At 34.7% G+C, this 14,369-nt stretch overlaps 1 long non-coding RNA gene across 1 annotated transcript; it reads left to right on the forward strand.

Moving 5' to 3' along the window:
* Positions 1-11,278: 11,278 nt before the first annotated feature.
* LOC113309293 lies at positions 11,279-11,708 on the forward strand. The gene is made up of 2 exons (XR_003340503.1): positions 11,279-11,454; positions 11,589-11,708. It is a non-coding gene; the product is annotated as an uncharacterized LOC113309293 (long non-coding RNA).
* The last annotated feature ends 2,661 nt before the right edge of the window (positions 11,709-14,369 follow it).

Here is a 14,369-nt window from a genome sequence, read left to right on the forward strand (position 1 = left end):
GTGCGTGACTTACTGCAATTTGGAGGCACAGGGATACAGACGGAACTAAGTGAACTATAGGTTTAGTTGCTTGGTCTCAACTATACGAAGTTGGTTTTGGTTTGGTATAGCGGCTTAATCCTGAGAGTATTCAATTCTGCACAAGGTCCCGAGGTTTTTCTGCATTTGCGGTTTCCTTGTTAACAAAATCTTGTTGTGTCATTTACTTTTACTTTTCGCAATTATAATTGTTGTTATTATAATTTAAAGTAAATTACACAAACGTTAAATCCTATTTACTTAATAGCAATCCTATTATGTTTGGTTAAGTCTGAACCTTTTATCAAGTAAACATACTTCGTTGTTGTATTGTCTCGATCTCGTATCCATAGACGATCATATGAAGTGTGAACCGATTAGTTGTATTATCTCGACTCGGTACATAGACAATCACTTTCGGAAAGAGGACTTATATGTGGAAAAGTTTTAGATTGAGGTATATTTGGGTACCCTCGTCTTTTCACAAAGTATCGACGGAATCTTTACAATTGTTGGTAGATCTAAAGGCATCTTGTGATAATCCATTGTTAACAGACTCTGTTATGTGCGTGATTGATCACAAGAGATTCAAGTGGTATTGTGCGGATTATTGAAGGTTAAAGAATATTTCTTATTAGTTTTCGTATCTTGTGAATTGTGTACACAAACCTTGATCGGTTGGAACTTTCAACTAGAATCAGATTTATTCGATTGATTAGTTGTTTGAATCGGCATTCTCAATATATCTCTTTGAGATATATTTTGATTGAGTGTGAATATATACTTGACTATTTCGGTAGTTAAAGTTAGATTGTTCTAACCAGACAAAGGAGTTTATTAATTTAGTCATAAGAGGCTTTGTCAACAACTCATCTATTCTCGCAACGAAGATTTATTAGAGTGGTTACCAAACAGATTCTTCCTTTGCTCTTTGGAATACGATCCAAAGGACTTGATATTCACGTGCGTGACTCTAAAAGTCGAAGGCGCAGGGATACTGAGGGAACTAAGTAGCTAGGGGTAGTCTGTTTGGTCTCAACTATACAAATTTGGTTTAGATTTTAGCGGCTTAATTCTGAGAGTATTCAAAATTGGACTAGGTCCCGGGGTTTTCCTACATTTTCGGTTTCCTCGTTAACAAAATCTTGTTGTGTCTTTTACTTTGATTTCCGCATTATAATTGATATTACAATAAGTAAAATACACATACTGTAGTTGCAGGAAATCCCACAACACACCCCTTGTATTATCATGACTATAATTTCTAGATCTAAACTTATTTGATATGAAAATAAAGATAAAAATAATGAAAATAGAAAATAAGACACAAGATTTACGTGGTTCGATCAATTTGATCTACATCCACGGGGTTAGGTTTCACTATAATCATTGAATTACATATGAATTACATTGAGACTCCAATAATGAGTATTTGAAGCTCTCTCTGGTTTTTGGGGAAGAATAAGAAGATAATAATAATACAAGTTACTTTTCTCTCTCCTACCTTTCTCTTTATATAGGATGCTACCTAGTGGATGGCAGCTCATATACAACTAAGATTTCCCCTAATTTCGGATCTGGCTTGCGATGATATCGCAAGCTTACAAATGTTAATTTCGCAGATCTTCTAATCTTCGCAAAGTTATTACATTTTTATTATGTTTAAGCTAATATCACCTATTGTGTCGTTTTTCAAAGTGCTCTGCGACATTTTTGTAATGCGTTGTTATGAATTTCGCGAGCGTATCGTTGTCGCGAAATTCTGATCCTACATCTTGCCTCTTTTTTCTTAAATATTGCTTGAAGAGCGATCTTCAGGAAAAAAATCCATTGTTGTAGTTGTTGGAGAGAGATTACGTGTTGTTGGAGTAGTCTTTGATCTTTGTTGATGAAGGAACGAGCGAAAGAATACTAGACTTGAAAAGTACGTACTTGCCTTTATTCTTTTGTGAAGTTCCGGAGCGTTGCGGAGTAAATAAGAAGTATCATCTCTTGAAGTATGCAAAGTATGAAGTATCCTTGAAGAAGTATAAGAAGTACTCAATCCTCGAAATATATAAGAAGTATGAAGTATAAAGTATCCTTTGAGAAGTATAAGAAGTACTTAATCCTCGAAATATATAAGAAGTATGAAGTATCCTTTGAGAAGTATAAGAAGTATTCAATCCTCGAAATATAAGAAGTATCCGTCCTTGAATGAGAATAATAAGTATTGCCTCTATTCATGCGAAATTATTACTCCATTTTTGGTGATTCTTGCCGAGAAGATAAAGAACATAAAATGTTTTCTTGGTAATCCATAGTTGCCTCTGTTCTTTATCTATGAGGGTAGAATCCTTGAGAAAATGTTGAATGTGCGAATTGTTTCTTCATTCTTATCTTGCCTCTGTCTCATGTTTTGTGCTCATGCGATGGTATAATCTCTTCAAGTTGCTTATAATTGTGCGAAATAATTGAGCGAGATAATCACATCATTGGAAATAATCACATTCTGCGAAATTCTGACACATTCTACGAAATTTCGAATCATTATGTGAAGTTCTGAATCATTCTACGAAGTTCTGAATAATCTTGCGAAATTCTGAATAATCCTGTGAAATTCTGAGTAATCCTGAATAATTCTGCTAAATTCTGCGATATTATTGCGAAATTCTGCAATATTATTCCGTACAGTTTTGTAAAGTACTTGTGTGAATATAATGCTTATGTGATGATTACGTTATGAAATGTGTATGCGTGAAATGTTTATGCAATGCTTTTATGATGCGAGTATGATGCTTGTATGATGAGAATGCTTATCTATTGCAATGTATATATAATGTTTGTGTTACTTAGCTCATTTTGCACGCTAAAATTGATGTAGCTTTAAATTGCCTCCATTCTCCATTTCTCTGGCTTTTTCTTTAGTGTATGCATTCCTCTTCGTGTAGTTATTGTTCCTCACAAGTTCTTACTTGTGTTTAGTCTTTCCTTTTTCCTGCACTATTAGTATCTCATAACAGTATGATCATGGTATCAAGTCTGCGACATTTTCACTGCCTCAGTATCATTTCCATATACATATTCGCAAGCTTATTTGCTTACATATAATCATTTTCGCAAGCTTACTTGCTTACTCATCTTCTTATGTGGTCTTATTTTGCCTTCCTAGTTAAAGGTCTTATTTTGCCACCTCTTGTCATTGCGACAAAATCGCAGGACATCTTTGCACTTTCATGCAAAAACCAATTGATCGTTGTCGCGAAATTCTGATCCTACACATACGTTAACTCTGTTATACTTGATAGTGATCCTTTGAAGTTTGGTTATTACCGAAACTATTATCAAGTAGCACACTTTGGTTTTCGTATCGTCTCGATCTTGTATCCGTAGTCGATCACAAAAGTTATCTTGTTGTCGTATTGCCTCGATCTTGTATCCATAGACGATCACACAAAGTGTGAATACCGAAGTTATTGTATTGTCTCGACTTTGTCCATAGACGATCACACTTGGTAAGAGGACTTATAGGTTGAAACAAAAATATTGTGGTGTATTTGGGTACCCCTCATCTTTTCAATTGGTATCAGAGCAGGCAAACACGAAAATATCTAACAATCCGTGTTTGGTGTGATCCAACCTATAAGAATTGAATCTGATGGATGATTTAGTTAACATAGAGCAAGAAGATGATATACTTCAGAAAGTCAATTTGTTTTCAGATCCTGATAAACAACTCAACACTGTTAGTTCACTGGTTGAACACAACTCAGGGAATATTAACCATGATGTGTTAATAAGAAAACAAACACCTGTGAGGCACAAGTCAGATTCAGATGACAGTGATTAGATTAAATTTTTCATAAAGTTTGCTGAAAAATATAATCTAAAAGATAATATTTATTATCCACTTGTCTAAAGGATTGTCAAAGATTCTTTGATAAAAACCAGGTCTCATGAAGAAGATGTGTCTCAAGAAAATATTGAAATTCATGAACCTCCTGACATGATGATAATCACATCTAGTCTATGTCAAGATGAAAATACATTTATGTTTTCTCTTGAAACTGAATCTGAAAATTCTGACAATGATCTTAAAGTCAAAAAATATTTATTATTTAAGACAAGGATATGTGATTCTATCTTTCAGAATTTCTTAACTAATAAACAACATCTGGATTCTGATAGTTTAACCACTTGCAAGAATCAAAAGATATGTGTTTCAAAGCATAATCATGTGACTAATATCCGGTCAAGAAAATTTGTTATTTATTGTGACAAGGATTATCTCTCTGAAAGTGACAAAGATCAGCTTACATGCACATAAACAAATGATTTCAGATCATGCAGCTTTGTTAGTGATCTTTTGTCCAAATCAGAATCAAGGAAACAATCTCATTAAGAGATGTTGTCATATTTCAGGGAATATCTGGGTCGATATAAGAGTTCTGCTCAACTCATGACTCAAAAGGTTTCTAGTCACACTTACAATCCTGTTTACACTCGAATAGATCTATCTGTTGAATCAGGTAATTCAGGTTGTGACTCAAGATGTGTGAAACCTATTCTTGGAATTGTTCCAGAAAAGAAGATGTCCGAGAACATCAAGATAGATCTTGTTTCCTTGAGTCATTGGGAGCTCAAATCAACAACTAAGCTTGTTGATCGGAACTTCCTAAAATTTTTTGCTCATTATTAATAAATGGGAAGTTCTTAAAAGAGCACCGGGAACATATGAAAAGTATAAAAACTATACTTGATCTATATGTTTCATGAACCGCTTGAGTATTTTTCTAAATTTGGAACTCTTTTTCTATTTATAAGAATACTTTCGATTTTAGGAAAGTTCATAATAAAATTATACAAGACATATTCAGACTCTCTTGGCAATAATATTTCGGAAAATCCTTCTTGATTTTATTTCCGAATTTGTATATTTTCACGACTATTTTAATCAAATAAAATACCTTGTTAGGTGCTTTAAAACTTGGAAACCAAGTTTTATTTGAAATATAAAATCTTAAGAACCGATTCTTTCCTCCACAATCGAATGCGGTTCAAGATAGGTGAAAATACTTTTGACATTGGTTCCCAATTACATAAGCTTGAAACTCTTCTTCCAACTGAGATTAAGTGCTATTTCTCAAAGGAACATAAGAGGAATCAAATATTTTTAAGCTCATGCTTATGCTAATGCGAGATTTTGAAATTGCTCGTGAATAATTGGAAGCTTATATAAAGAATGAGGAGTGGCTCGAGTCAAATATTTTGAAGTTGATTGTGGAGGTGAATCTTTTGAAGAGGAGACTCAATCATCTGAAAGAAAAGAGAAGATTCAAGAACTTGAACACTGAAGAAACCTCAGTGAATAATCAGAGCACTTCTAAGGATTAAGTTATATGTTGTAATACTTAATCCAAAAAATAGACATCAATGTCTTGATTTACTTCAGTTATTGTATAAGGTCTATTTTTGAATAAAACGATCAATTATTTTTGAATAAAATTATTATTTTATAACTTTTTTGTGATAGTTACCGATTACATAGCATGTGAATGAATATTTATATTTTGCTATTGTACTAGTTTTTCACTCGTGCGATGCATGGGCATGTTTCTAATTTGAAACTTTAGATCCATATCTTACAATAGATTTCGTTAACAATCAATAAACGATATGTATTCCCGAGCCGAATTCATAATTAAGATAATAAATGAAGCCAAGTTGGAGTGCTTACAACAATTGTGAGCAGAGAACCAAAACCCAGACCTTCTTCAACTTCTTCAACAAATGTTATTGCGCCACCATCCAACCACCGCCCACTGGTTAGCATAACAACAAAAATGTCAAAAACGGTAAAATGTAGAAATAAGAACTGTCCTCCATTCTAGTATCGTCTGTTTTAAAATTGTGTCCAACTTCTGTTTATAGTCATATTTCCCGATGAACCCTCTGATATACTCTTAAATTTTGTATTCATAATTTTTTTAACGCGACCCGTTCTAAGATATTAAAGAAATTTATATAATTAAGGAAACAAATATATCCTTCATTTCTTTTAAGAGAATGTATATTTGACCCCAACAGATAAATTTCATATAATATCTTTTAATTTTCCTTTTATATTTCGTATTTATAATCCTCCTCACAATTTTAGATAGTTTTTATTGATAGTATTTTTATTAAAATAAAATAGATAAATAACTGGAGTAGTCAGCTAAACTACTCTGATCTTCTTAACATTTTGATAAAGTCAAAGCTGACAATAACAAGTCAAACTTGAACGGAAAACATCATACTTGTCCATGGCTTTAGCATTGATGCTCAAGTTACTCTTGTTCGATGGTGTAGTAAGATTAGAAACCCATTCAAATTCGTGTTCCAGAAAGACAAACAAATTTTTTGTCTTTGATGGTATTGCACTGCTCCCCCAATGTTTTTTCCCCTTTAGCTCATTGTTTTGCTTGTTTTGCATGATTACGCACCTTTCTCATAAGACATAAGAAAAAGAAATGATTAACTTGGTCATGGGTCAATGCATTTGGAGGATATTATCACCACAGTGTAGATATGGATTCCAAAAACTTGCACATCACTATCGCGATAAGCTTAGGTCAGTGCAATTCCTTTACCAAGTTAAATGGTGCATGCATTTCTTGTTACCATCTTTAATATATTTTAGTCCGTTGTAAGTACACTTCCAAAATACTTCTTGTAATTACGTATGTAACCCAGGAACGTATATCTGTATTAATTATTTAAAAAATTAACGGAATATTTGCAAAGAAATGTAACACAAAAAAGGGCTTCAGTGTCAAATGCAGTTGCCATACAGTGTTGCTTTTTAAACGACTCTCGTTCATTGGCCTCATGTACAAAGTTTCTTTATTTTCCCCTGCCAAGGTTTCATCACATTTTTGGTAAAATTAAATCCACCACGTAGACATTCATAAACCTCCCTACCATGTGTTACAGTTTAACTCTATTTTTTTGGACTCGGTAATTCGACCAGGCGCTGGATGCATGTGTACACCATGAAAAAATGGAGTTAGATATGAGAAACCAAAACACAAACCTTCAACAAACATTACAGCGCCACCACCTGCTAACACTGCCAAAAAGGAGTGTTAAATAAAAATAGTGTGGAGGTTAATCTCTACACGGCCATTATGTGTATAAGCTGCAATTTGGGAGCAAAATAGTTTTTAAGAACACATATTTAGAAGAGAATAAAGAAAGAACTATCAGGCTGAACCGAACTCAACCGAACAGTTGTTTGCATTTGGATCATTGAATTTACAACTGGGATCAGCTTTTCGTCCTTTTTGTTTTCGTTTACTCTTCTTTTCCCTTTCTTTCTGTGGCTCTCCTCCTTTAAATTTTATCCATGTACTCGCTTTTTACCTCTTGTAAATGAACATGAATAAAGTTCTTCCTTTTTCAGGGAAAAAAAAAGAGACCAATTTTTATCCACAGAAATGTTATTAAGCCTATTGGGGCAGCAAAGATTAAAATACTTATTAAATTCAGCCACGCATGCTTTCCTCTCCTCAATATCGCAGTTAGGGATGCACACTAACCGCACCGAGACCGCAAACCGCACCGAGACCGCACTAACCGCACTGAAACCGCACCGAACCGATGATCCAACGATCGGTCACGGTTTTCATTTTAATAACCGTTGAATCTACGGTTCGGTGAACGGTTCCACCCATAACCGCACACTAATCGCACCGAACAACTGATTAATAGGGACCGTCGATTAGTTTTTATCCTGATTAATCCTAGCCGTCTAGATTAAAGCCTCCACCATATATTTTTGAAACCCTAATCTCTTCGGCATTTTCTCTTCTTCGTTTCTCTTCCTCTCACTCTTCATTTTCTCTTCAGCCTTCACCTCAGTCGCCTCCACCACCAGTAGACACCAGACCCTGATCTTTTAAACCACCTCCATCAAGAGCACCACCACCTCTATGGCTCTATCTAGTAAGTAAATAGATCTCATGTTCTATTTCTCATTCTCGTTTCGATTGATTTGTTTGTTTTTCAATTTATAGGTTTTTTTTTAATTATTCTTCTGTTAGGACTTAGGGTTTCTTTTATCGAAATCGTTTGCTTGTTGTTTTGTGTTTATCAATCAATTTCTTTTGTCAAATATTATTTTTCTGATTACAGTCATGGGTTTTTTATTTTAGGTTTTGGTTGAGTTAAGGGGAGGAACTCAAGGAAGGAGTCTGAAAGCTATTATCATTCAGTTTCAGTTAAGGGAAGGAAGGAGTCTGATTACAGGTAACTACTAACTAGTTCAATCTTCATTTTGACTTGTTCTGGTTTTGAACTTAGGGTTTGTTGATGTAAAATGTTTTGAAAAAGGTTTGTTGATTAATGAAGTGATTTATGATCTGTGACTGTGTGAAAAAGGGTTTTAATGGGTGTTGAATTAGTCAGGTTTACTCTGAAATTGAAAGAGCAGTTTGGATTTTGCTTGTGTAATTGAGATATTAATGGTATGTGCCTGAAATTGAATGAATAGTTTGGATTTTGGTGGATATTTATCATGTTTGATGTGATGAAAATCATATCCAAATTATTTTTTCAAATTTTGTTGTATTAATAACTTTGTAGGTGCTAGCCATTTCCAACTTTTGTTGTTTGCTTTTAATTAAAATTGAGTTAGATGGCAGGCAATGTCACTCACATGAAGTGAAGTTTCGTTATCAAGTTCAGAATCAGAACTAACTTGATTGTTTTAAGAAATATGTGTGCTTGAATTAAGAAGTAAGAACTAACTTGTTTACCTTTGGCAGGGCAATGATTAGATCAAGTTCAGCTTCATTATCAAGCTGCAAGATGGCAAATGCATCTCCCTTTCCATCCACTGCAGCTGGTTCTACTGATGTGACACTATCTATAACACCTCAAGTTGATGCTACTCAAGAAAAACAAGCTACACAGCAGGCTACAGGACCCTGCACCTGAAGTTGTACCGAAGAAGAAGGGGAAAACTAGATCAAAAGTTTGGAATGACTTTATAAGGATTAGCGAAGAAAAGGCACAGTGTAAGCATTGTCATAAGAAATTGCAAGCACATAGTAGATAAAATGGAAGTTCCAGCATGAAGATACATTTAGGCACATGTCCAGAGAATCCCAACAAGAAGCTCAAGGGACAAAAGAGTTTGGTGTTTCCACCACCAAGGCCTGGACAGTCATCACAGCTGGTTGTTGTAAGTTATGACAAGGATATGTGTAGAAGAAGATTGACTGAGTTTGTCGTCATAGATGAACTGCCATTTAGAATTGTAGAAGGATAAGGGTTTAGAAGATATAGTGAAGAGCTTGAACCTAGATTCAAGGTGCCAAGCAGGATGACCATTTACAAAGATCTTTTAATTATGTACAAAGATGAGAAAGAGAAGTTGAAGAAATACTTCAAGGAAAGCAAACAAAGAGTCTCTCTTACAACTGATACATGGACCTCTCCAAATAACTTCAATTATATGTGTGTGACAGTGCACTTTATTGATATCCATTGGAAACTTCAAAAGAGGATCATCCTGTTTTGCTTGATAAAGGGTCATACTGGAGAGGAGATTGGGAAAATGCTTGAGAAATGTTTGCTGGATTGGGGTCTAGAAGATCTTTTTGGTGTGACTTTGGACAATGTCAGTGCAAATAGTGTCGCAATTGAGTATCTTCAAACCAGTGTCATCAATTGGACTGGTGCAGTAGTGAGAGCTCAATACATGAAGGTATAATTACTTTTCTTAGCTCTATTGCTATGTTTATTCTATACTTCTAGTAGGTTGATAGCATATATATTCAATATGAAACTTGAAACTGACTCAATATGAAAACTGATTCTAGTAGGTTGATAGCAGGTTGTTTAAGTTACATTTTAGTGTAGGTTCATCAAGGTACATGAAATGACATGTTTTATGATATTTCTTTGTGCTTGTTACTGATTTTTTTGATGATATTTCCTTGTTCCATTCTTATCAGATAAGGTGTGTTGCGCATGTTCTTGCGCTTGTTGTCAAAGATGTTGTGTTGTTGTATCACAAGTCAGTTGGAAGGATCAGATCAGTTATCAAGTTTGTTACCGGTTCTCCCTCTAGGTTGGACAAATTCAAAGAATGTGCTGCTCTCGAGAAGATTGATTGTAAGAAAATAGTTTTCCTTGATGTGAAGACCAGGTGGAGTGCTACGTATCTGATGCTTGAAGCTGCCATTCCATATGAAAAGGTATTTAAGAGGTTAGAAAGGGAGGACAAGAGCTTTCGTTCTAAGTATATTTTCAAAGAATCTGAAAGTGAAGCTTTACCTAATACCGATGATGATACTGTTGTAATTGATAATGAAGATTATTATCTTAGTTCATCTAGTGAATCTGAATGTGAGGGAAATGTATCTAGAAAGAAGAATACTAAGAAAAAGAACCAGCCCCGTCATCATGCTCCCTATGCTGCAGACTGGTCATATGCTAGGTGTCTTTTTAAGTGTTTAAAAATCTTCTTTGATGTTACTGTTAAGTTCTCGGCTTCAGTTCAGGTTACTTCGCATGAATTTCTATGGAAGTTGGCATTGATCCATGAACAATTGGTTCGTCTTAGAGCTATAGGAAACCGAGATCCTCATATTTCTAGGATGGCAGAAATAATGTTTCGGAAGTATAACGCATATTGGGGGGATTATGAAGATATGAACTCTGTTATGTATTTTTCTAAGTTGCTTGATCCTCGGGAGAAAGAATCTGGTTTGAAATTTGATCTGGAATGTTTGTATGAGCAAGATGATTTCAGGGTTACAACTGTTTTGAAGGCTGTGAAACAAGATATGGGAAGACTTTATGATGAGTACACCAGCATGTATTCAAATGCCAATGCAGAGGAAGGTGGCATCATTACTTACTATTGATCATCATTAGTTCATTACTTAATATTGCTTATCTGCTTTTTATCATAAAGATTGTTGTCATCATTACTTATTATTGATTGTTCTGATGTCTTAGGTACTGGGTCAACAGCTGTTGCTGGTGTTGATGACATGGTTGTTTCTGTGCAAGAAGAGAACATTGAGGATGTGCTTGAATCAAGGAAGAAATGGCGAAGAATGAATGTTCATAGTACTCATCCAAAGTCAGAACTTGAAAGGTATTTGCTTGATGATTGTGAAGCGTCTACCAGGGAGTTTGATATTCTGGTATGGTGGCAGGCTAATAGTACCAAGTACAAGGTGCTATCACTTATGGCGAAGGATATTTTGGCAATACCAGTGTCTTCTGCTGCATCAGAATCTGCATTCAGTACCGGAAAGCGCATTCTTACCCCATGGAGAAGCTCGCTATCTGCCAGGACAGTTGAAGCACTTCTCTGTACGCAAAGCTGGTTGCAGAAACCTATCTCTCTTGATTTTCTGTGTGACTATGTACCAGATGACAATTCCAACATTGAAGATGGTAATAGAATCTCTTCTCTTTTGACTTGAAATTTGAATGAATGTTATCTTCTTTTATCTGTTAGTTTTTATACCTTTTATCATTAGACTTCACTGAATATATTTGAATATTTCTTCTTTGCATTCTTGTTGCAGACATTTTGGGAAAGGATGAAGATTAAGGGGATGATTGGCTTGAGAGATGGATGGACTGCAATCTTTTACTGGTCTGCTACTTGAGAAATGAAGATCAAATGGATGACTCTTTTTCTTTTACTGACAACTCTTTATGCTACTTGCTTTTTAACTTTGGTTTCATCAGACTTTTTGGTTAATCTTTAGACTTAAGACTTTGGTCAACTTGTTTGTGAACTTCAACTCTGTTTTTAATCTGTAGACTATGGTTATCTTGTCAAGGCTTAAGTATGGATTGTAGTATCAGTTTATTAGAAATTCAGAAATTCAGAATGTATTTATGTACAGGTGCAGGGTATAGGTGAAAATCGAACCGAACCGTAACCGAATAGTATCGGTGCGGTTAAAAACCGAACCGAATACTAAACAGTTCGGCTGCAGTTTTAATTGTGATAACCGCACCGAACACAGTTAGGTGAACGGTTTTAACTATAACCGAACCGAACCGAACCGTGTGCAGGCCTAATCGCAACTGCAACGCGATAAGAAATAACAATAGTTACGTGTATTAGATACAACAACGTTTATGAAGCCACTTCTCCATCAACGTCTTTGCCATGGATATGAAAATGATACACAAAGTGACCGCACTTTTAGAATTCAAGTATTTTATCCTCCTAGTACCATTAGGAGGAGGGGTTAGAGAAATGAAAAACAACTCACCTCTGAGTCGTCAATCTCAGTAAGCACATATAAGAAATTTCCATGACTCAATAAAAGAAACGAAAAATGGGTCATTTGTCCAAATATTTTTAAAACATGGTTCAAATGGACGAGTAAAAATTATTATGGGTGAAATGGACACCAAGAAAATAGCAAGAATGAAACTGGATTCATCCTGACTTAAACTTAAAAAATAGCAAGGATGAAACTGAATGCATCCTGATGTAAATTTAAAATAAGAAAAAGTATTTGAAAATGAGTAGGATGAAACTGTTTACATCCTGACTATTTTTACATTTTTGTCCATTTAAACAGTCTCAAAATCTAAATGTCCTTTTCATCCAGAAATTGTTGATTTTGGTCTTTTTAACCAGTTTTGTGTAAAAGAAAAAGGAAAACATAATGTGGAGTCTAAAAAGTTTAAATGGAAAAAAAACCAACAAAAGAATGTACAAAAATAAATCATGCCAAAATGCATTAGTTCACCTTTTTCACACTCTAGGCAACTCCCAGTTGAAACCTTCATAACGATCTTTGTTTGGTGTTTGCTTATGCTCCTTTGATAAATAATTCATTTATTTTCCGTATGCACCAATTTTTACTTGCCGCATGCCGGAAGAAACTTCTGCTATGAGATATATCTCACAGGTGGTCTCTACGGATTAGCTAAATGTACTATGTAGGTGGTCTCTACGGATGATAATATTAAGAAAAGGTGAATTTTCCTTCGCAGTAATCAGTGAAAGATTGATAATTAAGCTTCACACAGGTAGGTGCTTAATCAACTGAACATCCATTTTACCATGATAATATTAGTAGCTCATACTTACTTTATCCTGCAGCAAAACACATTAGCAAAGATTTAGAATAAAACTTAAGAAAAATGAATTTAAATTAGATCGAGTTGAAAAGTTCATCAACTCCAAACTTTTGAACAGCTTTATCACCCCTATTAATAAATTATTAATTAGCCAAATTAATAAGTAAAAACACTACAACTGTGACTATAAAGATTACTAAACATACGTATTTACTGCGGCCAGTAAAAGGGCTGATCTCATATAACGGTTATTAACACTGCATTTGTTTGGGAATGAGGCAGCATTGCCAATCCCAATAATACTGAAGGAGGCTCTCTTCAATCAATTGCAAGCAGCTTGACTCAGGAGTGGTCTGAGCAGCTGCGAGGAAAGGAAAGACTTGACTCATGTACAACACCTAGGTTAAAAAACAGCACCTGTCAAGTAGCCAAAGCATTGTGCCATCTTGGTAGTCACTGTACCACATATGATAGCACCTTCAGCGGCATAAGATGCCATCTCTGTTCCATTAAGAAATAAGGATGTAGAATAACGACTTCTATAAAAGAAAAAGAAAAGAAAACAACAAATTAACTTTTGTTGTTTGATTGCAGTTACGATTTTTTGTTGTAGTTTGATTAGTGATAAATTAACGAAAAAGCATAGTCTGCGCAGCAAAAACTAACAAATTAACGCGTAAAAATGAAACTTCATGGTTCTTCTGGTAAAACATCAGGTAAAAAGAACATACAACAACGACTGCTCTAACTCATCAATAATAAGACCCGCAATTTAGGATTAGCGAAGCTACCAATAAAACCCCAGAGAAATTTAACCAATAACCAATAATATTCGTAAAACAAACAATATCCACAGATCAAAATCAGACAACAAAACCGTCTGCAAAAGAAAAAAAAAAAAGTCACGACTCACGAACAGAATAGAGAAGCAGCGCAAAATAATGGATCAAGTTTCTGCTCGAACGCCTTATAATGGATTAAGCTTCTGCTCAAATGCCTTAGATAAAGAGACAGGCAACAATCCTAAAAAGGCTATTTTTAGAAATAATATTAATATCTAGAATTTTACGTAGTTTAATATCTAGAATTTTACTTACAAAGTCAAAATTGCACGACATTATTGTTTTAATCGTGAAAAGGAAATCACTGTGCTGTGGTATTTATATTTAAAAGGAAAAATATATCACTCTTCAAAGATACCTTAATCGATATTATTGTGACTCGTTTTTTTAGATAGACATAGATTTTGGTTAAAACAG

The sequence above is a fragment of the Papaver somniferum genome, chromosome 9, assembly GCF_003573695.1.
Source record: "Papaver somniferum cultivar HN1 chromosome 9, ASM357369v1, whole genome shotgun sequence".
Lineage (NCBI taxonomy): Eukaryota > Viridiplantae > Streptophyta > Magnoliopsida > Ranunculales > Papaveraceae > Papaver > Papaver somniferum.